Source organism: Schistocerca serialis, chromosome 7, assembly GCF_023864345.2.
Source record: "Schistocerca serialis cubense isolate TAMUIC-IGC-003099 chromosome 7, iqSchSeri2.2, whole genome shotgun sequence".
In the NCBI taxonomy this organism is placed as follows: Eukaryota; Metazoa; Arthropoda; class Insecta; order Orthoptera; family Acrididae; genus Schistocerca; species Schistocerca serialis.
In genome coordinates, this window is record NC_064644.1 from 493,091,832 (window position 1) to 493,119,663 (window position 27,832).

The following is a 27,832-nucleotide window of genomic DNA, read 5'->3' on the forward strand; positions in this document are numbered from 1 at the left end:
GCACAATAAATGAAACATACGAAAGTTGGTTTCTTCTTATTTTTTCGCCAAAAGAAGTAACTAAGTTAATAAATGAATAAAATTTTTAAACTGTTGTGAAGTGTATTTCACACATTATTAGATATTCTGTTTATGTTCTTTTCGTGTAAACGTATGTTTAAAACTGTAAAACATTCCCAGTATCAACATGTTTTGTTAAATGGGTGTCATTAAATCAAAGCTATTGAATTTAAATATTTTCAACATTTCGCGGCCCTGTCAGCAACTGTAGAAGTATTAGTTTTAATTTTAATAACCAACAGCCTCAGTTGCACCGTTTACCTAGAATTTACCAAGGTTTCAGTCGGAATAACCCAACCTTCTTCAGAACTCCAGTTCCAGTGCCAGTACAGCACTCGTGGCTGCCGCATCGCGGTCGCGAAGTGGGGCCGAGGCAGTTTCAGATAAGTTTTTACAGTCTGTGGATAATTTATGGATTTGTAGTTTTAGCTTGATGATGTGCACTGTGGACAAACGGTAGTTACTGTTATTCTGAAGAAGGTTGGGTTATCACGACTGAAACATACACTCCTGGAAATTGAAATAAGAACACCGTGAATTCATTGTCCCAGGAAGGGGAAACTTTATTGTCACATTCCTGGGGGCAGATATATCACATGTTCACACTGACAGAACCACAGGCACATAGACACAGGCAACAGAGCATGCACGATGTCGGCACTAGTACAGTGTATATCCACCTTTCGCAGCAATGCAGGCTGCTATTCTCCCATGGAGACGATCGTAGAGATGCTGGATGTAGTCCTGTGGAACGGCTTGCCATGCCATTTCCACCTGGCGCCTCAGTTGGACCAGCGTTCGTGCTGGACGTGCAGACCGCGTGAGACGACGCTTCATCCAGTCCCAAGCATGCTCAATGGGGGACAGATCCGGAGATATTGCTGGCCAGGGTAGTTGACTTACACCTTCTAGAGCACGTTGGGTGGCACGGGATACATGCGGACGTACATTGTCCTGTTGGAACAGCAAGTTCCCTTGCCGGTCTAGGAATGGTAGAACGATGGGTTCGATGACGGTTTGGATGTACCGTGCACTATTCAGTGTCCCCTCGACGATCACCAGTGGTGTACGGCCAGTGTAGGAGATCGCTCCCCACACTATGATGCCGGGTGTTGGCCCTGTGTGCCTCGGTCGTATGCAGTCCTGATTGTGGCGCTCACCTGCACGGCGCCAAACACGCATACGACCATCATTGGCACCAAGGCAGAAGCGACTCTCATCGCTGAAGACGACACGTCTCCATTCGTCCCTCCATTCACGCCTGTCGCGACACCACTGGAGGCGGGCTGCACGATGTTGGGGCGTGTGGGGAAGACGGCCTAACGGTGTGGGGGACCGTAGCCCAGCTTCATGGAGACGGTTGCGAATGGTCCTCGCCGATACCCCAGGAGCAACAGTGTCCCTAATTTGCTGGGAAGTGGCGGTGCGGTCCCCTACGGCACTGCGTAGGATCCTACGGTCTTGGCGTGCATCCGTGCGTCGCTGCGGTCCGGTCCCAGGTCGACGGGCACGTGCACCTTCCGCCGACCACTGGCGACAACATCGATGTACTGTGGAGACCTCACGACCCACGTGTTGAGCAATTCGGCGGTACGTCCACCCGGCCTCCCGCATGCCCACTATACGCCCTCGCTCAAAGTCCGTCAACTGCACGTACGGTTCACGTCCACGCTGTCGCGGCATGCTACCAGTGTTAAAGACTGCGATGGAGCTCCGTATGCCACGGCAAGCTGGCTGACACTGACAGCGGCGCTGCACAAATGCTGCGCAGCTGGCGCCATTCGACGGCCATCACCGCGGTTCCTGGTGTGTCCGCTGTGCCGTGCGTGTGATCATTCCTTGTACAGCCCTCTCACAGTGTCCGGAGCAAGTATGGTGGGTCTGACACACCGGTGTCAATGTGTTCTTTTTTCCATTTCCAGGAGTGTAGTTAAATTCTAGGTAAACGGTGCAACTCAGGCTGTTGGTTATTAAAATTAAAAAAATTAAAATTAAAGCTATTGAAGGCCACAAAGCTCTCTCATTAGTTAAAGTAATGGAAAGTTGACTTGATACTTCCCCGTAATGTTTACAAGAAATTTAAGAAGAGTCGGGTTTTACCTACTCAGGCTCACACATGCTACAGTATTTAAGAAACTGCTGATTAGTTTATCACAGCTTTTCAGGGGTCCCGGTATTTTCAAGGGGAAAATATGGTAGGGTTACGTAGAAGTCGACAACATTCTCGGAAATTTGGAAATTTGCGGTAAGGTCTTATGGGACCAAACTACTGAGGTTATCGGTCCCTAAGCTTACACACCACTTAATCTAACTTAAACTTACTTACACTATGGACAACACACACACACCCATGCCCGAGGGAGGACTCGAACCTCCGACGGGGGAAGCCGCACGGGCCGTGACAAGGCGCCCCTAGACCGCTCGGCTACCCCGCGCGGCTCAACATTCTCGGAATAATGTTTCAAACATGTGTTGTAGACTGCCGTCCTGATAGCTTACTTCAAAATATTTTGAACAATCATGAAGATGATACCAGACAGGAAGCCAATTTTAATTTCCATTCAGTCACCAAGTAAACTATGTACATTTAGAAGCTTGTATTATCGAATTTCCGTTCTTAAGGCTTATTTAAACTAGTAAGCTGTTTAACGATATTAAAAATTTATGTTGTTTGTAAGCGCAGTTATTTTAAAACGCGAAAGGATAAAATGAGTAAAGAGCAAAAAAATCCCCCCCCCCCCCTGAAGGTGTCGCCCCGTGCCTATAGGGCCTATATGTAAATCCGCCATTGATTACGAGAGGGTCGTCTTTCTCCACCTGCTGTGCGCAGCATGATGTAGAAGTTCGCAAAATCCCTGATCGTCAGGCAGTGTGCATGCTGTGTTACGACAGTTGAACATCCCATGGCCCACTATACGGAAGGTGCTTCGTACTATTCTCAAATGCTATCCGTACAAGATCCATACTGTACAGTAGCTTGCACCACAGGACGCACAACGACGTGTCGATTTCGCTTTCCACTTTCTCACAAGGATTGAAGTTGACGAGAGCTGGCCCTGGACCATCCTATGGGCAGACGAGGCTCATTTTTCTCCGAGGTCTGAGGTGAATACACAGAATTAGCGAGTTGGGCAATCTTCACCCCCAGTCACTGTGCACCTACATCTACATGATTACTCTGCAATTCACATTTAAGTGCTTGGCAGATGGTTCATCGAACCACAATCATACTATCTCTCTACTATTCCACTCCCGAATAGCGCGTGGGAAAAACGAACACCTAAACCTTTCTGTTCGAGCTCTGATTTCTCTTATTTTATTTTGATGATCATTCCTACCTATGTAGGTTGGGCTCAACAAAATGTTTTCGCATTCGGAAGAGAAAGTTGATGACTGAAATTTCGTAAATAGATCTCGCCGCGACGAAAAACGTCTTTGCTTTAATGACTTCCATCCCAACTCGCGTATCATATCTGCCAAACTCTCTACCCTATTACGTGATAAGACAAAACGAGCTGCCCTTTTTTGCACCCTTTCGATGTCCTCCGTCACTCCCACCTGGTAAGGGTCCCACACCGCGCAGGAATATTCTGACAGAGGACGAACGAGTGTAGTGTAAGCTGTCTCTTTAGTGGACTTGTTGTATCTTCTAAGTGTCCTGCCAATGAAACGCAACCTTTGGCTCACCTTCCCCACAATATTATCTATGTGGTCTTTCCAACTGAAGTTGTTCGTAATTTTAACACCCAGGTACTTAGTTGAATTGACAGCCTTGAGAATTGTACTATTTATCGAGTAATCGAATTCCAACGGATTTCTTTTGGAACTCATGTGGATCACCTCACACTTTTCGTCATTTAGCGTCAACTGCCACCTGCCACACCATACAGCAATCTTTTCTAAATCGCTTTGCAACTGATACTGGTCTTCGGATGACCTTACTAGACGGTAAATTACAGCATCATCTGCGAACAACCTAAGAGAACTGCTCAGATTGTCACTCAGGTCATTTATATAGATCAGGAACAGCAGTGGTCCCAGGACGCTTTCCTGGGGAACACCTGATATCACTTCAGTTTTACTCGATGATTTGCGCCTATTACTACGAACTGCGACCTTCCTGACAGGAAATCACGAATCCAGTCGCACAACTGAGACGATACCCCATAGGCCCGCAGCTTGATTAGAAGTCGCTTGTGAGGAACGGTGTCAAAAGCTTTCCGGAAATCTAGAAATACGGAATCAACTTGAGATCCCTTGTCGATAGCGGCCATTACTTCGTGCGAATAAAGAGCTAGCCGCGTTACACAAGAACAATGTTTTCTGAAACCATGCTGATTACGTATCAATAGATCGTTCCCTTCGAGGTGATTCATAATGTTTGAATACAGTATATGCTCCAAAACCCTACTGCAAACCGACGTCAATGATATAGGTATGTAGTTCGATGGATTACTCCTACTACCCTTCTTAAACACTGGTGCGACCTGCGCAATTTTCCAATCTGTAGGTACAGATCCATCGGTGAGCAAGCGGTTGTATATGATTGCTAAGTAGGGAGCTGTTGTATCAGCGCAATCTGAAAGGAACCTAATCGGTATACAATCTGGACCTGAAGACTTGCCCGTATCAAGCGATTTGAGTTGCTTCGCAACCCCTAAGGAAGTTCCTCTGTATGGTGAACGGGTACGTTAATCAGTGGCCCAATCTTTTTTCAATAGATTGGTGCTCAAGGACCAAAGGCGTGCAGTGTGACTGGCCAGCGTTACTGCAGTATGCTTTGCCAGCATTTCATACCCGCCCTGCAGGAGAGTGCCTTATTGAACTCAACAGTTTTCACCGCACATCGTTCGTGAAGTTCACCTACTTCCGAAAGACATTTGGTAATGATCGAATTTTCAGCCGATCGTTTCAAAGTGCCTGATGTCACTCCGTGTGATTTGTGGTTGTGGGGCTACCTGAAGCACGGGGTTTACCAGGAGAACATTCGCACATGTGCTGGTCTGAAGCTCAGCATATCAAGAGAGATAGCCAGCATACCCATGGACCTGCTTCGTTCTGCTGTACAGAATGCAATACTGCGCTTGCAACCCTTCTGGATACTGGCGGACGCCATATTGAGCCCTTTCTTAGCAGTAACGTAATGGTATGATGTACCGTAACAGCACATTAAAAGTGTTTCAATTGAACTGGTTCTGCGTTATTTCTCTTCGCCACGTCCTTGACATTAATGCTATCGAGTTTGGTACTCGTATGGTAATTACACTACTCGCCATTAAAACTGCTACACCACGAAGATGACGTGCTACAAACGCGAAATTTAACCGACAGGAAGAACATGCTGTGATATGCAAATAATTAGCTTTACAGAGCGTTCACACAAGGTTGGACCCGGTGGCAACACCTACAACGTGTTGACACGAGGAAAGTTTCCAACCGATTTCTCATACACAAACAGCAGTTGACCGGCGTCGCCTGGTGAAACGTTGTTGTGCTGCCTCGTGTAAGGAGGAGAAATGCCTACCATCACGTTTCCGACTTTGATAAAGGTCGGATTGTAGCCTATAGCGATTGCGGTTTATCGTATCGCGACATTGCTGCTCGCGTTGGTCGAGATCCAATGACTGTTAGCAGAATATGGAATCTGTGGGTTCAGGAGGGTAATACGGAACGCCGTGCTGAATCCCAACGGCCTCGTATCACTAGCAGTCCAGATGACAGGCATCTTATCCGCATGGCTGTAACGGATCGTGCAGCCACGTCTCGATCCCTGAGTCAGATGGGGACGTTTGCAAGACAACAACCATCTGCACGAACAGTTCGACGACGTTTGCAGCAGCATGGACTATCAGCTCGGAGACCATGGCTGCGATTACCCTTGACACTGCATCACAGACAGGAGCGCCTGCGATGGTGCACTGAACGACGAACCTGGGTGCACGAATGGCAAAAGGTCACTTTTTCGGATGAAACCAGGGTCTGTGTACAGCATCATGATGGTGGCATCCGTGTTTGGCGACATCGCGGTGAACGCACATTGGAAGCGTGTATTCGTCATCGCCATACTGGCGTACCACCCACCGTGATGGTATGGGGTGCCATTGGTTACACGTCTCGGTCACCTCCTGTTAGCATTGACGGCACTTTGAACAGTGGACGTTACATTTCAGATGTGTTACGACCCGTGGCTCTACCCTTCATTCTATTTCTGCGAAACCCTACAGTGCAGGATAATGCACGACCGCATGTAGCAGGTCCTGTAGGGGCCTTTCTGGAAAAAAAATGTTCGACTGCTGCCCTGGCCCGCACATTCTACAGATATCTCACCAATTGAAATTGTCTGGTCAATGGTGACCAAGCAACTGGCTCGTCACAATACGCCATTCACTACTCTTGATGAACTGTGGTATCGTGTTGAAGCTGTATGGGCAGCTGTACCTGTACACGGCATCCGAGCTCTGTTTGACACAATGCCCAGGCGTATCAAGGCCGTTATTACGGCCAGAGGTGGTTGTTCTGGGTACTGATTTCTCAGGACCTATAAAACCAAGTTGCGTAAAAATGGAATCACATGTCAGTTCTAATATAATATCTTTGTCCAATAAATACCCGTTTATCATCTGCATTTCTTCTTTGTGTATCAGTTTTAATGGCCAGTAGTGTAGCTTCCGTGTTATAACGTGTTAAATAGGGAAAGTTTAGTTATAGCCACGCAGTACAAAACGCAAATAACTGCCAACGTAATGGACTTGCACGCACATTCCGACAACGGGTTAATGTGCTCATATTTCCACTCCTTGCAGCAATAAACGCCTGACCACGACGGAGCATGCTGTGATTGATGCCATCAGTGTCATGTTGAGGTAGTAAGGCCCCGTTCTTCCTGCAGAGCTGCTCACAGTATTGGAGAGTGGTTAGTGGATGCTGGTGTGATTCAAGCCGTTAAGATCTGGAGAGTGAGTAAGCCACTCCAGCCGTGGAATATCTTCCGTTTCCAAGAACACATCTACCACCCGTCCTGTACAAGGTCGACCATTATCGCCCATCAGTACGACATGTGGCCCCACAGCACCTCGCAACAACCGCATATGAGATCCCAACATCTCGTCACGATATCTGACGGCAATTAAACCTTGCGTATTCCCATCAGGGATCCTCCTCAATCTCGGTCTAATTCCACAGTGTTTGGGCCACCGAATTTTTGGGCCCCGAAATCGTGTTACCATTCCTTCCAGATGCGAATCCACCGAGAATCACTCTCCAGACTAAATCTGGGTTCATTTGTGAAGAAAAACATTGGCCCACTGTTCGACCGTCCAGACGGCATATTGATGACTCCAATCTATACGTCCCCTTCTGTAAAGACGCATCAGAGGCAGATATACAGCATGTCTCCGACAGTAAATACCACTCTGCTGAAGCCTTCTGAAGACCTTTTGCCACGATACAACACGTCCAGTGGATGTTGCGAGCTCACGTGCCTGTTGCCGTGCAGCACTAAGACGGTAATATCGTGCCGCTATAGCCAAACAACGGTCCTCTCTCCTGAAGCCACACGAGGTCGCCCCTGCCCTGGTCTTCGGGATACAGATTCGGTCTCTATAAACTTTCGTAGCATCCGAGAAACAACAGAACGATTCACATTAAGCCATCTGGCCAAATCAGTTGGATACTGTCCTGCTTCCTTTCTTTCTATGGCCCTCCACCGGAGAGTCTGGTAGGCATACTACACTCCTGGAAATTGAAATAAGAACACCGTGAATTCATTGTCCCAGGAAGGGGAAACTTTATTGGCACATTCCTGGGGTCAGATACATCACATGATTACACTGACAGAACCACAGGCACATAGACACAGGCAACAGAGCATGCACAATGTCGGCACTAGTACAGTGGATATCCACCTTTCGCAGCAATGCAGGCTGCTATTCTCCCATGGAGACGATCGTAGAGATGCTGGATGTAATCCTGTGGAACGGCTTGCCATGCCATTTCCACCTGGCGCCTCAGTTGGACTAGCGTTCGTGCTGGACGTGCAGACCGCGTGAGACGACGCTTCATCCAGTCCCAAACATGCTCAATGGGGGACAGATCCGGAGATCTTGCTGGCCAGGGTAGTTGACTTACACCTTCTAGAGCACGTTGGGTGGCACGGGATACATGCGACGTGCATTGTCCTGTTGGAACAGCAAGTTCCCTTGCCGGTCTAGGAATGGTAGAACGATGGGTTCGATGATGGTTTGGATGTACCGTGCACTATTCAGTGTCCCCTCGACGATCACCAGTGGTGTACGGCCAGTGTAGGAGATCGCTCCCCACACCATGATGCCGGGTGTTGGCCCTGTGTGCCTCGGTCGTATGCAGTCCTGATTGTGGCGCTCACCTGCACGGCGCCAAACACGCATACGACCATCATTGGCACCAAGGCAGAAGCTACTCTCATCGCTGAAGACGACACGTCTCCATTCGTCCCTCCATTCACGCCTGTCGCGACACCACTGGAGGCGGGCTGCACGATGTTGGGGCGTGAGCGGAAGACGGCCTAACGGTGTGCGGGACCGTAGCCCAGCTTCATGGAGACGGTTGCGAATGGTCCTCGCCGATACCCCAGGAGCAAGTGTCCCTAATTTGCTGGGAAGTGGCGGTGCGGTCCCCTACGGCACTGGGTAGGATCCTACGGTCTTGGCGTGCATCCGTGCGTCGCTGCGGTCCGGTCCCAGGTCGACGGGCACGTGCACCTTCCGCCGACCACTGGCGACAACATCGATGTACTGTGGAGACCTCACGCCCCACGTGTTGAGCAATTCGGCGGTACGTCCACCCGGCCTCCCGCATGCCCACTATACGCCCTCGCTCAAAGTCCGTCAACTGCACATACGGTTCACGTCCACGCTGTCGCGGCATGCTACCAGTGTTAAAGACTGCGATGGAGCTCCGTATGCCACGGCAAACTGGCTGACACTGACGGCGGCGGTGCACAAATGCTGCGCAGCTAGCGCCATTCGACGGCCAACACCGCGGTTCCTGGTGTGTCCGCTGTGCCTTGCGTGTGATCATTGCTTGTACAGCCCTCTCGCAGTGTATGGAGCAAGTATGGTGGGTCTGACACACCGGTGTCAATGTGTTCTTTTTTCCATTTCCAGGAGTGTATATCGTCTGTGGCTGTGTCCACAGTGATTGTGGATGTGGGGACTACCCAGCAAACATAAACACTATCGCGTTTCATACATGCCCTGACGTAATCGTTGGCATGGTTGCCCTTTGACCGGAATACCATCTTCCGTGCAGAAAACGGCATCTGATTGACAGTTTTTGTGGCGCACGCAGAATGTTTCTGTGTGATGGCAGACTGATCTTGTAGGTATGTGGGACTGCGTATTCCGAATTTGCTAGGGCCCTATCGATGAAGGTAAAGATGGAGAAGGAAGTTTCGGACTTTAAGGAGGTTTTTGAACAGCTGTTGCAGACTGGAACGAATCGGTGCCCAACAACATTCAGACTGAACATGTAAACGATAATGGAACAATACAGGATAAATCACTACTCAGCGTCTCCCGTTTGGAAGCTAGAATATTTAAATGATTAAAAAGGACGATCAAAAACTGGATAAGGAAGCAATTTAATCTTCAAGGGACATACAAAAGGCTAAACATCCGGCCACAAATCAATGACGAGTATAATCGCACTACTCACCATATAATTAAGAGAAAATCTGTTTAAATAACTTACGGGAATGCAGATGCATATCTGTTTTACCTTGAACATGGGAGTTTATGCTTCTAACAACCCTACCACAACAAAGGTCAAAATTTTAATAACAATTATGGTGCTGCTCACGCTACTAAATACTGCATTTTCGGGCAACATCAGTCATATTATGTGGCATGTGTCATTAGAGCACAATTAATAGTCATTTCATGTAATAATGAAAAAACTAGGCACTCATCTTTTTGTGTTTCCCACGCTGGTCTCGTATTATCATGGCTCAATCGTTGAAAATCTAGGTGATTATAATTCCAAACTCGGATGCAAAGAGGCCTAGGTTTTATTCTGCTATATTCAAAAGTTTTGTAGATGCGCTTCACAAATCATTCTTGAAGATTACACTTTTTCAGGACTATAGTGACTTAAAAAAAGCAATCAGCACTCCGAATTTAAGTTACACTTCCTTTTAATTGCTTTTATTGCAATATCACGTAAACACAAAACATCACTTCACAATACAAAACATACTTGAAAACATCTCTCTCACAGTCAATGTTAAAGTTCACATTTTATAAGCGTACTACAATATACGTCTTTCCAACACTTGACTTTGTCAAGGTCCGACTCTCTAACAAGTTAACAACTAAACTAATAATCGCTTACGCGCCCAAAAATCAGAGTTACAAGTACGTCAAAGATCATAGTGACAAAAGAAAGAATACACATAAGAATAATATCATTGCAATATAAACATATCGATGTATCACAAATGAAATCAAATCAGAATGTTGTCTCATAAATATGTTAACTACTTCTACAGAAACACAGTAGAATATTACTGGTATCGAGAGGTTCAGGTGAGCTGCCGTAATGGTTCCGTAATTCAAGTACCATTATATGCTCCAGTGAAAAATATAGGCAGTTGTCGACAACGCCTCCCAGCTGCCTTGCATTAAGTTATTTTAACATTGTAACGCTGGGAAAAACTAAGAGGAGACCTGGTGATGTCCAAGGAGTAACACACATGCCCGAGAACATACACCATAAAAGACAGTGATGGAGAAGAAATCGTAGGGATTTTTTACCCACGGGAATTACAAAAAAACTCTCAATTGGTCATGTTAATCACAGAGAGGGTCATAAGGTGTCCAAGGAATAGGACACTGCTGAAATGGCTGGGCTTCTCATAAAAGCACAATTGAGTGAACGCTCGGAATTTGCTACATTACTGGCCATTAAAATTGCTACACCAAGAAGAAATGCGGATGATAAACGGGTATTCAATGGACAAATATATTATACTAGGACTGACATGTGATTACATTTTCACGCAATTTGGGTGCACAGATCCTGAGAAATTATTACCCAGAACAAACACCTCTGGCCGTAATAACGGCCTTGATACGCCTGGGCATTGAGTCAAACAGAGCTTGGATGGCGTGTACATGTACAGCTGCCCATGCAGCTTCAACACGATACCACAGTTCATCAAGAGTAGTGACTGGCGTATTGTGACGAGCCAGTTGCTCGGCCACCATTGACCAGACGTTTTCAATTGGAGAGAGATCTGGAGAATATGCTGGCCAAGGCAGCAGTCGAACATTTTTCTTTCCTGAAAGGGCCGTACAGGACCTGCATCATGCAGTCGTGCATTATACTGCTGAAATGTAGGGTTTCGCAAGGATCGAATGAAGGGTAGAGCCACGGGTCGTAACACATCTGAAATGTAACGTCCACTGTTCAAAGTGCCGTCAATGTGAACAAGAGGTGACCGAGACGTGTAACCAATGGCACCCCATACCATAACGCCGGGTGATACGCCTGTATGGGGATGACGAATATACGCTTCCAATGTGCATTTACCGCAATGTCGCCAAACACGGATGCGACCATCATGATGCTGTAAACAGAACCTGGATTCATCCAAAAAATGACGTTTTGCCTTTCGTGCACCCAGTTTCGTCGTTGAGTACACCATCGCAGGCGCTCCTGTCTGTGATGCAGCGTCAAGGGTAACCGCAACCACGGTCTCCGAGCTGATAGTCCATGCTGCTGCACTGTTCGTGCAGATGATTGTTGTCTTGCAAACGTCCCCATCTGTTGCCTCAGGGATCGAGACGTGGCTGCACGATACGTTACAGCCATGCGGATAAGATGCCTGTCATCTCGACTGCTAGTGATACGAGGCCGTTCAGATCCAGCACGGCGTTCCGTATTACACTCTTGAAGCCACCGATTCCATATTCTGCTAACAGTCATTGGATGTCGACCAAAACGAGCAGTAATGTCATAATACGATAAACCGCAATTGCGATGGCTACAATCCGACCTTTATCAAAGTCGAAAACGCATTTCGCCTCCTTATACGAGGCATCACAACAACGTTTAAGCAGGCAACGCCGGTCAACTGCTGTTTGCGTATGAGAAATAGTTGGGAAACCAATGTAGGCTTTCACGGCCGGTTTTGTCTTCACTTAAAACTTCCGGGCTGATAGGCCGTGGTCGAAGTATAAAACTCTCTCCTGCTTTGTAAAACAGAAGCGTACCCACCTAGACTTTATGGCTTACCCAAAGTTCATAAACCTGGGATTCCGTTGAGGCCAATTGTCAGCGCTATAGGCGGACCAACACACGAGTTAGCTAGACACCTTGCCTCAATGCTGCAGCCTTATGTTGGTAGGACGGACAGTCATATTAAAAATTCAGCTCATTTCATTGACAAGTTAAAGGAAACGAGCGCGGGCCCGGATGATATCCTCGTCAGTCTATCTTATGCATAGTGGATATTTTTCCTACCGATATTGTGGCACTATTCCGACACTGCCTCACCACAACCTACTTTCAACACAATAATTTTACGAACAAATTGACGGGGTGGCTATGGGCAGTCCTCTCAGTCCTACTGTGGCTAACTTATTTATGGAGACTTTTGAACAACGGGCGTTGCAGACTGCCAGTAAGAGACCAGCCAGATGTTATCGCTATGTCGATGACACGTTCGTAGTATGGACACACGGAGCGGAGTTGGATGCCTTCCTGACACATTTAAACAGCATTAATCTGAAAATCCAATTCACTATGGAGACGGAAAGGAATCGGCAATTGAACTTCCTGGATGCGTCTGTCATTAAACGACGGGACGGAACGTTGGGCCATAAGGTGCATAGAAAGCCCACACATACTGATCGTTATCTACACAATGAATCAAACCACCACCCTAGACAAAAAAGAGGTGTAATGAAAACTTTGGTAGACAGGGCGTACAAACTTTGTGAACCTGTTTATTTGAAAGATGAGATTGAACATCTATGGTCAACTTTCGTGAAGAATGGCTATTCTAGCAAGGATATAGATCGAGCACTTCGCTCTAGGCAGAGAATAAGGAGTAACGACGAACAACAGTCGTCCAAGGGCAAAGTTTTTATTCCGTTCACTAGTAAGGTCACAGCCCGCTTGGGAAAGTTTTAGGCAAGTATGGGGTGGAAACTATTTTGAGACCCAGCAGGAAAATAAAAGAATTTTTAAGGTCGGCAAAAGATGCACGACACCCTTTGGCTACACCGGGGGTATATAAAATTCCTTGTAGTTGTGGACAGGTTTCCATCGGTACCACAAAGAGAAGTGTGAACACCCGTCTTGTTGAACATAAGAGGAATTGCCGCCTGGGACACACGGATAAATCGGAAGTAGCGGAACGTGTTTACCAGGCAGGTGATCGTGAAATAAAATTCAGCGAGACGAGCGTCATATCAAAAACCTCGCATTATTATGCACGCTTGTATAGAGAGGCTATCGAGATTGATAAACAGCGTAGTAATTTTAACAGGAAAGATGAAGGTGTTACTGGATAAAATTTGGATGTCAGCGTTGCACTGGAAGCGTGACGATCGATTACTTTCAATCGAGAATGTTGGCATTACCAGAGACAATCCCATAGCCGACGCCACTTGATCGACAGTGGCGCCTTCTGTACAGCCTATATAATCATCGCTTCCTCGAGTTCTCTTCGCAGTTCGCCACTTTACCTCGGAGGATGTCTCCCGCAGTTGGAGACGAAACGTCAGGAGAGAGTTTTATACTTCGACCACGGCCTATCAGCCCGGAAGTTTTAAGTGAAGAGAATCGTTTGGAAACTTTCCTCATGTCAACACGTTGTAGGTGTCGCTACCGGCGCCAACCTTATATGAATGCTCTGAAAAGCTAATCATTTGCATATCACAACATCTTCTTCCTGACGGTTAAATTTCGCGTCTGTAGCACGCCATCTTCGTGGTGTAGCAATTTTAGTGGCCAGTAGTGTATATAATAAGAAATGCGAACCTCAAACCATGTAGTAGCGAGATATGTGTACTAGAAACGTATCAATAGAGGTGGAGACGGTATTCTGAAGAATCTACATTCGAATTTTATATCGTTAGAAACAACTTTTTTGGACCTGGAACGAAATTGAAACAGTGCCTAGCTGATGTAAATAAGGCAACTAATATACAAGGCTACACATGCAAGAAGCATGAAATTGCTTACACTACGAGGGCAGTTCAATAAGTAATGCAACACATTTTTTTTCTCGGCCAATTTTGGTTGAAAAAACCGGAAATTTCTTGCGGAATATTTTCAAACATTCCCGCTTCGTCTCGTATAGTTTCATTGACTTCCGACAGGTGGCAGCGCTGTACGAAGCTGTTAAAATGGCGTCTGTAACGGATGTGCGTTGCAAACAACAGGCAGTGATCGAGTTTCTTTTGGCGGAAAACCAGGGCATCTCAGATATTCATAGGCGCTTGCAGAATGTCTACGGTGATCTGGCAGTGGACAAAAGCACGGTGAGTCGTTGGGCAAAGCGTGTGTCATCATCGCCGCAAGGTCAAGCAAGACTGTCTGATCTCCCGCGTGCGGGCCGGCCGTGCACAGCTGTGACTCCTGCAATGGCGGAGCGTGCGAACACACTCGTTCGAGATGATCGACGGATCACCATCAAACAACTCAGTGCTCAACTTGACATCTCTGTTGGTAGTGCTGTCACAATTGTTCACCAGTTGGGATATTCAAAGGTTTGTTCCCGCTGGGTCCCTCGTTGTCTAACCGAACACTATAAAGAGCAAAGGAGAACCATCTGTGCGGAATTGCTTGCTCGTCATGTGGCTGAGGGTGACAATTTCTTGTCAAAGATTGTTATGGCGATGAAACATGGGTTCATCACTTCGAACCTGAAACAAAACGGCAATAAATGGAGTGGCGCCACACACACTCCCCTACCAAGAAAAGGTTTAAAGCCATACCCTCAGCCGGTAAAGTCATGGTTACAGTCTTCTGGGACGCTGAAGGGGTTATTCTGTTCAATGTCCTTCCCCATGGTCAAACGATCAACTCTGAAGTGTATTGTGCTACTCTTCAGAAATTGAAGAAACGACTTCAGCGTGTTCGTAGGCACAAAAATCAGAACGAACTTCTCCTTCTTCATGACAACGCAAGACCTCACACAAGTCTTCGCACCCGAGAGGAGCTCACAAAACTTCAGTGGACTGTTCTTCCTCATGCACCCTACAGCCCCGATCTCGCACCGTCGGATTTCCATATGTTTGGCCCAATGAAGGACGCAATCCGTGGGACGCACTACGCGGATGATGAAGAAATTATTGATGCAGTACGACGTTGGCTCCGACATCGACCAGTGGAATGGTACCGTGCAGGCATACAGGCCCTCATTTCAAGGTGGCGTAAGGCCGTAGCATTGAATGGAGATTACGTTGAAAAATAGTGTTGTGTAGCTAAAAGATTGGGGAATAACCTGGTGTATTTCAATGCTGAATAAAACAACCCCTGTTTCAGAAAAAAAATGTGTTGCATTACTTATTGAACTGCCCTCGTACAAGTAAAGATCATCTCATTGCAGACCATATATTAGATTACAAGGCTAGAGAGATACACCGAAGAAAGGATATTGGTATAGCACAATATATTGATACGTTAGCGTCGATAAGGAAATATGTACTAAATTTAAATTGGGTGCTGGAATGATATGCAAGCAAATAATGAATGCAGATTTTCGCACACTAAACAAGAAGAAAAAATCTACAGGATGTTTAGAAAATTACATCGAATCAGCGGTGGCAGCTGCGAGAGGTGCCTTGCAGCAGAAAGGAGGAAGGAAAAGATGAGTTAAAACGCCCAGGGTTTTGCCAATACCAAATGCATAATACAGTTTCTAATCCTTGCATTTGCAGGACTATCAGCCTTCGGTTCGTTAGCTGGGGAACCTGCAACCATCACTCACACAGTAAAGAACGCAGAAATCGCTGAGAATCCCAAAGGCATAATATGACCATGGAGGTCATGGCTTTAGGTAAAGGCCTATATTTAAAACCATACAGGAAAGGGCTTGGGTTGTACATAAATAAACAAAAAAATCCATAGCGGTACTACCGGACAGATCGCTTACAATCTTAGATCTGCTTAAACTCGTCAGAAAATCAAAATATTGAGATTTCGAGATATTTTTATGTGGGATATATTTCACAAGCCAGTGTGGAGACCCATAGGATGTGGGCTCGTCAGTTTAAATGTTGCAGTGGTAATATGGAATTCGCTGGATTGCGGGCATTAAAAATTCGAATTATCATCTAATGCTTTGACTCATGCGGCCATTTAAGGCTGCCTGTCGTTACTTCGCCGACAGGAAGCAGGTCCTGAACAGTTTTCGACGCTACAAAGACTTCAATTCACACCTCTGCGCACATTTCTGCCTAATGTGTCTCCTGTCAAATGCGTAAATATGCGTAACAAGCAGTCTGCACATCACTGCATCGTTTGAAGTTCACATGTGATGTGACTCACTCTACTTCTGAACGAACATTAGTCCAAATTAAAAATGAACTACTTCCCTCCTGTAGATCTGAAGAGGCGAAACTGAAGTGTAACATGGATTGGTCTGGAAACATACAACAGCATAGCTAATATCACTGAGGTAAATAATAAACTGCATCTAGGGAATGTGGTCGCTGTGGTAGTACCGCCAGGCTCCTACGACATTGACGATTTAAATGCATACGTAAAACTATTTTCAAAAGGATTTTAGCTACATGCAAACCTTAATACGTTTAAAACAGTAATACAGATAACATAAGAGACAGTGGACTTTAGTCACAAAGATTCAAAAGGATCCTACTACATTACTCGTGGGGTACAAGTGCTTGAGAATAATAGTGATAAAATTTATGAATCGAATTAGCCAGCGGACTTACTGCCGGCCAGTACGATTCGTGTAGAGTGTAATATCATGACGAATTTGTGCTTTAATGACAGATTAGTCCATGGTATGTACACATTCTTTCTTACGGTGGGCCCTGGTTATAAAATTACAGAGGTTCCCAGCAAGCTAATGTATCTCCCTGTGACTGTTCAGATATTAGACCACTTCAAGCTGAATATGATAGATCAGAACGCGAATCTAGTCGATTTTTCCAGTGAGAAAATTATAGTACGTCTTCTCCTGAAACAAAATTATACATATTAAGTATAAATATAGTTTACCTAATCATCAGAAGACCACTTTGCAGTGGAGCAGAATGCGATAACACGCGAGAATTACGAGTATCATGAAGCCATTGGATTGAAATTTTGCAATGCCATCACTCAGAGTAATGATTCCAGTTCAATACGATGGGCGTATCATTAACCAGGAATATTATTTCCACAAACCGTTTGCCTCAGCAACGTTTAGTAATATTGATGTATGAATTATTATTCTGCATCAAGATGGATTAACAATTCCAAGCAAGAGCTTCCAGTATTTGGAAGGGCTATCTACACCTAAGAAGGACGAGCAATGGCACAATCAGTAACATATAGCCTTAAACGTATTGCACTCGCCTTTCTGTTTCAAGAAATAAGATATGGATCATATGCGCATGCAAGACATATGCCTTTGAGTCAACATCGGTTCTGAATGCTCTACAAAATGCAGGACAATTCATACATGGGTCGATAGATAACTCCATTAGTGTGTGCATTCCATTCAAAATTATAACAGGATTTTTTTAAAGACAGCAATCGTATTTTGATGAACGCTAAGCAGGAGCCAATTCTAGTTTGAAGCACTAAAGATAACAATCCTACGACCAGAAGAAGAAGAGGAGCATAAAATTGTGCTGGAGAAATTGATGTGGAAAGTACTGCACCTATCGCTCTCAGACAAAGGGAATCTGAAACTCAATTCAGGAGTGCAACCGTCGTTAACTTTCCATTCACGGGAGTTGTTTGATTATCAGACCTTCAACAGTCATCTAACCAAGTATGGCCTCTTAATGCTTCTATTCCGCTAGAAACGCCTCATTATTCCGGCTCTGCAAACAGGCAGGGAGTCTCAAAAAAGATTCAGATGTATTTGACAATTGTAATTTAACTAATACAGGAGTTTACCTGGCCTCCCAGTTTTTTCGTACGCTAATTTACAGCCTGACTGGAGCAGAAACGCATGTGGACTATTGTATGTCACGTGCACAAGATTTTACAAGTCATATTACGAGATTGACGATAGTTCAAGGGATTATCACCCAAAGTCGTGGTCTATTGTTCAGAGCAAGACGAGGTGGTGAAGTGGACATACGTATTGAACTCTAGTCATCCAAAAATTTCCCGGTGGACATTGCAGCATGCGCATTAATACTGCACGATTGTTTAGCAAATTATTTGCTGGTAACAGGAATTGCAAAATGTGTGGAATAAATGTAGAGACATTACACAAAATACAATGCATTATACAACAGTGCCTCAAAGAGCAATGATTTTTACAGATACACAAGGATTTTACGATGCGTGCGAACAATTTTTGTTTAAAAGTGTGGCGTTCCTTGTGTTCTCTGTCTTTGGACAAGCACTAACGAGGTATCCAACAGCTGTTCAAAAGTTCAAATGTGTGTGAATTCTTATAGGACTTAACTGCTCAGGTCATCAGTCCCTAAGCTTACACACCACTTAACCTAAATTATCCTAAGGACAAACACACACACCCATGCCCGAGGGAGGACTCGAACCTCCGCCAGGACCAGCCGCACAGTCCATGACTGCAGCGCCTCAGACCGCCAACAACTGTTACTTCACCAAATCGTCTATCTCGGTGCAGTGTACTAAAACGCGGAAAGCGGCTGCCTGTTTGACTCGATTTACCACACAAATCACTGGGACGATGAAGGGGTGACATATGAAGATATGATGTCGTCGCACCGGGCGTAAGATCATAGAGACTGCGTTGTTTATGTCAAAGGCTGTGAGAGGATTTCTCAGTTTCAAGAAATGTATAAATGTGCTACTATCCAGAATCTGAAAACAAAAGGATGTCCTGCCCTCAAGCAGATGAGGAAGAGGAGATTTGGACAACATGGGTTTATGAACACTTCAGGAAACGTACAACTATTACTCAACTGGATTACTAGTAAATAAATAGTTTTCTTTTTTGTTTTTCTTTTTATTTTGTATTTATTTACTTCCTATTTTCTACCTCATTACTTACAGGCTTTTGGGTGAGTGTTTAACTTACAATTTCCAACGTAATGTTCGTAAAGAAGAAGCGCCAGCGGCTATGTGGTGTCTGTAGTTGATATGGTGGCTTTGAGAGGCAACAGCAGGTTCAAAAATAGTTCAAATGGTTCTGAGCACTATGGGACTTAACTGCTGAGGTCATCAGTCCCTTATAACTTAGAACTACTTAAACCTAACTAACGTAAGGACATCACACACATCCATGCCCGAGTCAGGATTTGAACCTGTGACCGTAGCGGTCGCGCGGTTCCAGACTGTAGCGCCAAGAGCCGCTCGGCCAACCTGGCCGGCGCAACAGCAGGCATCGCGACCTTGGTTAGATTACGCATATGGCCACGACCAGAAGCACTTGATTACAAGTAAAACGAATATACACATGTGTGAACTAGTAACACCCTTTCCCACAAAAAGGGGGCACTTTTCGATGATGAGACAATTCTCATGAATAATTTACGTGAAGGCGAACGTAAGAATTTTTCCCATATATATGCGTGTCATTTGTTTTTCGTCTTTTTTCTCGTTTGGATGTGACACGTTTTCCTTTGTTTTCTTTCCTGCTTTAGGTGAACAGACTGATATTGAACTGTCACAGCAAACACCCAAGACGCCATTTTCCTCTCAGTCTTCGTGATACAGTTTCGGTCTCTATAAACTGTCGTAACATCCGAGAAACAACAGTACGTTTCACATTAAGCCATCAGGCCAAATCAGTTGGCTACTGTCCTGCCTCCTTTCTTTCTGTAGGCCTCCACCACAGAGAGTCTGGTAGGCATCTTCTCTGTGCCATACTGCACCGTCTGAGATAGTGTACACATCGAATGCTGTTTTGGGACTACCCAGCAAACACTACCCCGTTTGAAAGGTGCCCTGACATCATTATTGGCGCGGTTGTCCGCTGACAGGACTGCCATCTATCGTGCAGAACACGGACATCTGTTGGCAGTGACTAAATCGTGAGTTGCACATAGGAGAGGGAAATAGCGGTTTGTTGATTTGATTTTGGACGTCAGTGTATATTCGGATAATGGAAACTCCAAGTAGGAATGTCAAAAATGTAGGAAAAAGCAGATTGCTACTTATCATAAAGCAGAAACGTCAAGTTGCAGACTTGCAATATTAAAAGCTCTGTTGATGTTATAAAAATAAAATCATTCTGCCCCACCCAGCACTTCCTATTCCATTTCTGTCTCAGATTTATCCTACTCCATCAGGCGCTGCAATCACTGCACAGGTTTTTAATTAGTATGGCTACCAACCTGATTTCCACCAGGATGAACAGCCAAACTATGGTCAAGAGCAATGTACACCACCTTGTGGCACAACATGCACCTGAACATAACACGCTTGATATCAATGGCTGCTTCACTACCCAAGCCATCTGGATTCTGCCCTCCACCAATAGCTTTTCTGAACTGCAGACATGCAGTCTGTAATTATCCCTGCCTCAGCCTATGGCAACATACTGTTCTCACACCCTCCAGCCAACAGCATCCAACCTCTCTCTCCTACCATCTCCTCCTCGTTCTCATCTCCCACACTGTTTATTTGCTGCCCTCTGCCAATGCATCCGCTCATCTTTCTCTGCTCCCATCTTTTTTGCTGCTTTATTACCACCTCCCTACCCCACAATCACCTGATGCTAAGCCTGTTGGCATAGCATCCCTGCACACTCCAGCAGACCGCTTTCATTTCTCTCCTCAGCCATATACTATTATCCCTTCCTCTTCCCTTCCATACTTTTGCTTATATCCCACGTGGTAGTTGCATTCTGGTCCAAGATGATGGAGTTGGCTGTCGTGTGTGCATGAAGTGTGGTTGCTTGTGTGTGTAAATGGCGTGTGTCTCTGTTTTATTGATGAAGGCTTTGGCCAAAAGCTAATGTAAGTGTCTTTTAACTGTACTTGTCTGCAATTTAATTTTTCTTTATGGTAAGTGGCAATCTGTCTTAGATATATATTTATGTCCCATAAGGTTAATCCTAGCATTGTCTCACTATTTGTATCTTCTATAGACATTTTATGACCAAACATTTGAATGTCAATAGGAGTGTGAGATGTGTCATACTCATCTGTCAGTTTGTTATCTACATATACAATCATACAGCATAGACAGTACCACTCATATCATGAATAGTGCAGTTTAGCACTGGCATATTGTACATTTTCTACCTGCATAGCTCTTGTGAGACTTGGCTGCTGTGGTTGTGTTATAGCTTGCTCAGATGACACCTGGTCTGAAAGGTCGGGAAGACATCCTGTTTGCTTTAATTGAGTGTCCTTTTCAACACTGGATCAGGCACTCATTGCAGCTGCTCTGCTCATGCTACATCACAGAGTAATAAACAACACCAGGCTGCATCTGCTGCTGTGCACCTGTAACAATTATAGCAAAAACTCTAAATATAGTAAAGTATATATACTTAATAATAATAACAATAATTAGAAACAGATTGACGTAATACAAACTGATATCCTTTTTCTTCATACCAGCTGGTTACCACTGCTGCTGCTTATGGCGGCACTTAAGTCTGGATAGAAAATGATGATTTGCATGTAATCACATTATTATAAAAAGAATCACTCAAGCGGCGTGGAGCTAACCCTTCGTGCTATTAGCTACAAAGTGGAGAGGGTTCTTGGTGTGGGGGTGTTTCTTGAAAAATTTGCGGAAATGCAGGGGGGAGGGATGAGTTCCCTCACCTACCCTCCCCTACTAGAACTCGGCACATGGCAGGATGTCATGATTCTGGGAATGACCTTGGAGATAAAGAAATGCCGATGTTGCTGCCAGCAAAATACGACACGCGCAGTTGTCTCGGGTGTAGTGTGGTACCACAGATAAGAAAACGCTGATGCTGATGTCAGCACCTTTTGGCCCAGATTATACTCTGCCTCAATACTGGAGGGGGGAGGAGGAGGAGGAGGAAGAGGAGATGGGAAGAAAGCATAGGAGGAGGAGATGGATAGAGAGAGACAGATGGAGAAGGAGTGTATGGACTGAAAGAGGGGGAAGAGAGGCAGAGAAGAAGGAAGAGGAGATCAACAGCGAGAGGAGGATGACGAGGAGGAGGGGAGGAGGAGATGAACTGTGCAGATGGATGTGGCTGAGCGTGGGGGGGGGGGGGGAGAGGGTGGAGAGAACATGGATAGAGGAAGAGGGGGAGGATGAGGTGATCACAAAACTTGGGGTGGAGAAAGAAAACGGACAGAGAGGGAGGTTAGAGAACAGTCTCCCCCCCCCCCCCCCCCCAACTTCCCCTTGGGAACAGAGACGAACTGCGTGCCAGACTCGAAGTTCCATCAGCCACAAAGTTCTCAGAGAATGCTCATCTTCGCAGATCGGACTCCGAGAAAATTAATATGATATTAGTGAATTGCAACATTATCCAAGGAAAGACCCCGGAACTAACATCATTTATTAAAGGCTATAAAGTCCAGATAGTATTACAAACAGAATGTTGTTTGAAACAGGAAGCGTGAATAGCAAGTTCAGGTTGGAATATTTACCTTAAGGATAGGTGAGTCGCCAATGGTGGCAGCGTATTTATTACAGTAAAGACAGAGATAGTATCTAGCGAGGTTAGCATGGATCCAGAATGTAAATTAACCTAGGCGAAGTTAAGCGTCAACGGTCTGTAAAAATGGTGATCGGATGCTTTTATAGAACGTCTGCTTCAGAAGCTGTTGTGGTAGAGCGCTTCAGAGAGAATTTACAGGATGGTTTTAATAATTCTTCTGATCATGCTATTGTAACGGAAAGGGTGAGGGAGGGGCTTCAACTTGCCAGGTATAGACTGGGAATTGCATGCTATTAAACCAGGTGCCAAGGACGTGGATTCGTGTGCCTTTCTCCTGAATCGCTTGTCCGAAAATTGCTTTGAGCAGATAGAGAACCAACTCATGATGGTAACGTCTTAGCCCTCCTAGCAACAAAACGACCTGGAGTCATCGAATCAGTTAACTTAAACGAATTTATCAATGGTCATGTGGCTATGATAACAACTAGGACTAAGCTTTTTTCAAGGAATGTTAAGAAAGTTAGGAAGATATTTTTGTTTAGCAAGAGTGACAGGACACAAATTACAGTGTCTGAAGTGACTATGCAGACTTTTCCGGCGTATTAGTAAATCCTTCGTACCATCAACGACAGGTGTATTGAACATCATCGCCGTACGCGATTATTACAACCAGATAAATCTGCGGTGGCTGATCATTGCCTTTCAGAGGGACAGAGGATGCTACACAGTGAGAAGCAAGTAGTTGCAAATGCTTCTTAGTATTGGGATTGTGTTTTAAAAGAATCTGTTGAAATCAGACTAGCAGATAATATCATTAATCGTGATAATGGATACCCACTAAGTAAGACGTGGAATCCTGTTTTATCAGACATGAAGAAACAACGGCATCTGAATCGGCCGGCTATGAATAATCATTTGTAACGATATATCGTTTCCAACAGTATTCACCACCGGAGGCGATGCAACTCTTTTTGCGCCATGGGGCAGCAGGAATGATAGAGCGCGTGCGCACTGTATACTAGCGCATGAGCTGTTGTACTTCGGATGCGTATAAAGGTGCAGTCATTTGCGAGTGGAATCAGTTATCGGCGAGAGCAGCGTAGCTTTTCTCACCTGATAATGGCGGCCAGGTGGACCGCTGAAAGTTTGATCCGGCTGGAAACCCGACAAGAATTTGATAGACAGAGTATCTGAGTAGTCGACATCAAATATCCCGTGTCCGCCCTCGGTAGCTGAGTGGTCGGCGCAACAGAATGTCAATCCTAAGGGCCAGGGTTCGATTCCCGGCTGGGCCAGAGATTTTCTCCGCTCAGGGACTGGGTGTTGTGTTGTCCTAATCATCGTCATTTCATCCCCATCGACGCGCAAGTCGCCGAAGTGGCGTCAAATCGAAAGACTTGCACCAGGCGAACTGTCTACCCGACGGGAGGCCCTAGTCACACCACATTATTATTATCAAATATCCAGTGGTCAGGGCGAAGATGTGGAGCACAAATGGAAAAAAATTCAGAAGCACATTCAACGTGTCTCAGACAAGTATGTGCCGAGCAAGGTCTCAGGGGATGGGAAAGTCCCATCGTGCTTTAATGACCGTGTTAGAATACTGCTCTGTAAACAAACAGAGCTTCATCTCTGTTTCAAGAGAAGTCAAAACCTAGCTGACAAACATAAGCTGAACGAAGCGAATAAGGATAGCAATGGGAGAAGTTTTCGCCGACTTCAAAAGTAAAATTTTGTCCGCTGATCTGAGTAAAAACCATAAGAGGATTTGGTCTGATGTAAAATCACTAAGCGATTCGAAATCATCTATTCATTCACTCAGTAATCATACTGGCACCGAAACGGATGATAACAGAGAGAAGACCGAAATGCTGAATTTCGTCTTCCGAAATTATTTCACAGCAAAAGGTCGTAATACAGCGCCTCCTTTGTGATGTGTTGACAAATGTGGCAACACCTTGTAGATAGAGGAGGCCGAAATGCACGCTACCTAACGCAGACGGGCGTGAATTCTGGAACAGGATACGTAATGAATTCTAATAAGAAAAGTATGCAGCTCCCCGAATACTTAACTTTATGCCATCCTTGTGGTACATCGCTCTTGATAATACAAATAAGACTATGTTCAGATACGGTTAATGGCGCCTTGCTAGGTCGTAGCCATGGACTTAGCTGAAGGCTATTCTAACTGTCTCCCGGCAAATGAGAGAAAGGCTTCGTCAGTGTAGTCGCTAGCAAAGTCGTCGTACAACTGGGGCGAGTGCTATTCCATATCTCCAGACCTGCCTTGTGGTGGCGCTCGGTCTGCGATCACACAGTGGCGACACGCGGGTCCGACATGTACTAAATGGACCGCGGCCGATTTAAGCTACCACCTAGCAAGTGTGGTGTCTGGCGGTGACACCACACTTTGAATCGTCGTACGAGTCTCGAAATGGCAGGTACCGAGACAACCGACCGCGGTATGGAAAGTTATTACTATCTCTTAATAGCGGAAAGGCATCAGGAAGAGATGAGATACCTATAAGATTTTACAAAGATTGTGCGGAGGAACCTGCCCCTCTTCTAGCAGCAGTTTATGGTAACTGGCTGGAGTAACGAAGGGTACCTAGAGACTGGAAAAAAAAGTGCAGGTCATTCTCGTCTTCAGGAGTGGCCGTAGGACCGATGTACACAATTATAAACCTGTCTCGTTGACGTAAGGCTGCTGTAGAATTATGGAACATATTTTTATGCTCAAGAATTATGATATTTTTGGTGAGTGACGATCTCCACTATAGAGATAAACAAGGATTCCGCAAACTGAGGTCCTGCGAAACTCGTCTAGCCCTGTTCCTCCATAAGGTCCATAGTGCTGTAAACAACGGCGCTCAGGTTGATGTTATGATCCTTGACTTGAAGACGGCACTTGACAAAGTCCCTGCTGACGTTTAGTGAAAAAATACGAGCTTATTGAGACGAGATTTGCGACTGGATTCAAGACTTCCTTGCAGATAGAACTCGAAACGTCACTGAAGCTTTCAGAAACAGTGTACCTATCGCTTGAGCATTGTCCCGCAGTTACGCAGGGTCAGCCTTCGTTAATCGGATTTGGCACATTAATGTTTAAGGGGTGGCTGGATGGCCTTCCTGCCGCCACCCAGTACCCCTGGGACGGAATTAGTGTACCTCAACTGTCTGTGTCGAGTGTAATTCATAGAATAGTGCGAAAGTGTTCAGATGTCTGGGAGCCATGTAACTGAAGCGGAACATGGGGACCAGTCCAGTATTCACCTAGCGGGATGTGGAAAACCGCCTAAAAGCCACATCCAGGCTGGACAGCACATCGGGCGTCGTCGTTAATTCGATCCGGGGCCGGCGCGCCTACCCGAGTCCAGGAAGCAGCGCGTTAGTGCTCACGACTACCCTGGCGGGTCAAGCTTTTAGAAACAGTATATACAGTATAATATATATGAGTAATTATCCACAACGACCTGAAGTGGAATGACCACATCAGACAAATCAAGCAAATGACAGTCTGAGATTCATAAAAGAATATTAATGAAATGTAACTCATGCACAAAGGAGGTGGCTTAGAAGGCTCCTGTTCTACCGGTTCTTGAGCACTGTTCATCAGTATGGAGTCCTTACCAGGTAGAACTGATGGAACAGATACAAAGATCCAACGAAGAGCGATGCGTTTAGTCGGCACGAGAGCTTTAGCGAGATGCTCAGCATACTCTAATAACAGACGTTACAAGAGAGGCGTTGTGCATCATTGAGTCTTACGACTGAAATTTCGAGACAGCACTTTGCGGGGAGAGGTGGACAACATATTACTTCCTCCCACATACATCTCGCGTAATGACCACAACAAGAAAATTCGAGAAATTAGAGCCAATACAGGGACTCTTCACAAACGTCATTCGCGAGTGGAACAGGGAAGGGACGATCATTTAGCGGTACCCGAAGTATCATCCACGACACACCGTTATGTGGCTTGGGGAGTATGATGTAGATGTGATGGACAGAGATAAGGGGGGAGGAGGGGAAGGACGGAGAGAGATGTCGAGGATGAGAGAGAGTAGGGAGGAAGATTAGGTGGAGAGAGAAAGAGAGCAGAGCAGATGGGAAGAGAGGGGGGGGGGGAAGGTCAGAGAGAGGGGAGGTAGGAGATAAGGTCAGAGAGAGGGGGTAAAGGAGATAGACAAACAGAAGGGTAGAAGGCGGAGAGACGGAGATAGTGGGCAGGAGGAGGTGAACAGATAGAGGTGGGAGTGTGAGCTGGACAGAAATTTGGAAATGTGTGGTAAGTTCCTATGGGACCAAACTGCTGAGGTCCGTCGGTCCCTAGACTCACACACTACTTAATATAAACTAATTTACGCCAAGGACAACACACACACCCATGCCCGAGGGAGGACTCTACATCCGACGGGGGGAGCCGCGCGAACCGTGGCAAGGAGCCCCAGACCGCTTGGCTCCGCTGCACCGCTGAGTTGGACAGAGAGAGGGAGGACAGTTGTTTTAATAAATATATGGGACGTTGTGAAATGTGTCGCCATCTCAAAGAAAATACTAAGTATAAGACACAATATTTATTTATTTTATTCTGGAATATATCTTGTAACATAAAATATTCAACCACTTTTTAACTTTTTAATATTATCAGTAAAAAAAACTTCCGTCCCATCTTCACTTTCATTATTTGACGTAAATCTTATCCTGCAATCTGTTGCTCTGGTTTTGGAAACACGGTATAAAAGCGTTGAAAGGAAAATTAGCGAATACAGCGTCCGAGAAAGAACTTAAAAGCGAAATTATATTGTTTTTTACTAATGACATGAAATGTGAGAGAGGGTACATTTGCATAAAGAAATAGAACTACATTCCTTGTGAAACACGAAGGGGTTATCCTGAGTAGCACGCCTTCAATCAATACGAGTTTTTGCTTCAGTATCGTTGGTCGCACAGGTTTCCTTCCGATTTGGTAGCTCGTCATCTTATACAGAGAGAAAATTGTTTAAACCGATG